The sequence below is a fragment of the Orycteropus afer genome, unplaced genomic scaffold, assembly GCF_000298275.1.
Source record: "Orycteropus afer afer isolate SDZICR_OR568_19922 unplaced genomic scaffold, OryAfe1.0 scaffold00117, whole genome shotgun sequence".
Taxonomy (NCBI): domain Eukaryota; kingdom Metazoa; phylum Chordata; class Mammalia; order Tubulidentata; family Orycteropodidae; genus Orycteropus; species Orycteropus afer.
Window position 1 is genome coordinate 311,979 of NW_006921704.1, and position 3,125 is coordinate 315,103.

Genomic DNA, 3,125 nt, shown 5'->3' on the forward strand with positions numbered 1-3,125 from the left:
CGGCTAATGGGTTTGAATTGCCAAGCTTCTGGTTAGCAGTCAAATGCCTTAGGCACTACACCACCAGAGCTCCAACAGATATGTATTAAATAAAGCAAAAACAAACCCTTACCCATCCAGTTGATTATGACTCATAAAGATCTTATAGGACAGAGTAGAACTGTGCCATAGGTTTTCCAAGGCTTTAATATTTACAGAAGCAGACTGGCACATCTATCTCCTTCAGAGAAGTTGGTAAGTTTAAACTGCTGACCATTTGGTTCGCGGTCAAGTAAATAACCACTGCACCACCAGGACTCCTCTCTCTATGTACATATATATGGTTTGTCAAATTGTACTGTGGTGGCTTGCATGTTGCTGTGATGCTGGAAGCTATGCCACCAGTATTTCAGATACCAGCAGGCTCATATCCATAGTGGACAGGTTTCAGTGGAGCGTCCAGATTAAATCTGGGAAGAAAGACTTGGCATTCTATTTAAAAAAAAAAAAAAAAGAAAAAGAAAACAGAAACCTGACCAGTGAAAACCTAAAGATTACTAATGGAACACTGTATGATCTTGAGCTGGAAGATGAGGCCCATATTTTGGAATATATTCCAAATACAACTGCAGGAGAGCTGCCTCCTCAAAATAGAGCCAACTGTAATGATGTGGATGGAGTAAAGGTTTCAGAACCTTCATTTATTGATATGGCATGACTGAAAATAGGAATAAACAGCTGCAAACATCCATTAATAATAGGAACATGGAATTTATAACATATGATTCTAGGAAAATTTGAAGTTGTTAAAAAATGAAATGAAATGCAAAAAGATCGATAGCCTAGGCATTTGTGAATTGAAATGGACTGATGTTGGTAATGGTCTACTATGCTAGGAATGGCATATTGAAGAAGAATAGCATAACATTCAATATCAAAAAGAACATTTCAAGATCTATCCTGAAGTACAATTTTCAGTGATAGAAAAATATCCATATACTTATAAGGAAAACCCCACCACATGTCTGTCAGTTTGTTGTACTGTGGTTGCTTACGTGTTGGTGTGAGGCTGGACAATGTGCCACCAGTATTTCAAATACCAACAGGGTTAACCCTGGTGAACAGGTTTCAGCAGAACTTCCAGACTAGACAGACTCAGAAGAAGGAAGGGGCCATCTACTTCTCAAATAATTGGTCAGTGAAAACCTTATGAATAGCAGAGAAACACTGTCTGATATATTACTGGAAAACTTTATGAATAGCCCTGAAACATTGTCTCATATAGTGCCAGAAGATGAGCCTCTCAGGTTGGAAGGCTCCTAAGATACTCCTCAGGGTAGAGCCAATGTTAATGATGTAGATGGAGTAAAGCTTTTGGGACCTCCATTTACTGATGTGGCACAACTCAAAATGAGAAGAAACAGCTGCAAACATCCATTAATAATCATAAAATGGAATGTATGAAGTATGAATCTAGGAAAATTGGAAGTTGTCAAAAATGAAATGGAATGTAAAAAGATCAATGTCCTACACATTAGTGAGCTGAAATGGACTGATTTTGGCCATTTTGAATCAGACAACCATATGGTCTACCATCCTAGAATGATAGATTGAAGAGGAATGATGTGGCATTCATCATCACAAAGAATGTTTCAAGGTTTATCCTGAAGTACAATGCTGTCAGTGATAAGATAATATCCATATGCCTGCATATCGGTTAATACTACTATTATTCAAATTTACATACCAACCACTAATGTCAAAGAAGAAGAAACTGAAGATTTTTACCAACTTCTGTAGTCTGGAAATGACCAAACATGCAATCAAGATGTATTGATGATTACTGGTGATTGGAATGCAAAAGTTGGCAACAAAGAAGAATCATTGGTAGTTGGAAAATATGCCCTTGTTGATAGAAATGATGCCAGAGATTGCATGATAGAATTTTGTAAGACCAATGATTTATTTACAATAAAGGTATTTACATTGTAAATACCTTTATTTCAACAACATAAATGGCAGCTATACATGTGGACTTCACCAGATGCAGTCACAGGAATCAGATCAACTGCATCTGTAGAAAGAGACAATGGAGAAGCTCAATATCTTCAGCCAAAACAAGCCCAGGAGCTGACTGGAACAGACCATCAACTGCTCATATGCAAGTTCAAGTTGAAGCTGAAGCCAATTTAAAAAAGTCCATGAGAGCCAAAATATGACCTTGATTATATCCTATCTGAATTTAGAGACCATCTAAAGAATAGATTTGATGCATTGAACACCAATGACCAAAAACCAGAGGAATTGTGGGATGACATCAATAACATCATCCATGAAGAAAGCCAAAGGTCATTGAAAAAAAGGAAAGGAAGAAAAGAGCACAGTGGATGTCACAAGAAACTCTGAAACTTTTCCTTGAATGGAAAGTAGCTAACGCAAATGGAAGAAATGACAACATAAAAAACTGAACAAAAGATTTCAAAGAGCAGATCAAGAAGGTAAAGTCAATTATTATAATGAAATGTACAAAGACCTAGAGTTAGAAAACCAAAAGGGAAGAACACACTCTGCATTTCTTGAGCTGAAAGAAATGAAGAAAAAATTCAAGCCTCAAGTTGCAATATTGAAAGATTGTATGGACAAAATATTGAATGATACAGGAAACATCCAAAGAAGATGAAAGGAATATACAGTCATTGTACCAAAAATAATTGGTTGATGTTCATCCATTACAGGAGGTGGTATATGATCAAGAACCAGTGGTACTGAAGGAATAAGTCGAAGCTGCACTGAAGGAATTGGCAAAAAACAAGGCTCCAGGAATTGACGGAATACCCATTGAGATGTTTCAACCAACAGATGCTGCACTGGAAGCAGTCACTCATCTATGCTAAGAAATTTGGAAGACAGCTACCTGGCTAACTGAGTAGAAGAGATCCATATTTGTGCCCATTCCAAAGAAAGGTGATCCCACAGAATGTGGAAATTATCAAACAATATCATTAATATCACATGAAAGTAAAATCTTCCTGAAGATAATTCAAAAATGGTTGCAGGAGTACATTGACAGAAAACTTCCAGAAATGCAAGCTGAATTCAGAAGGGGACATGGAACAAGTCTGATATCATTGCTGATGTCAGATGGA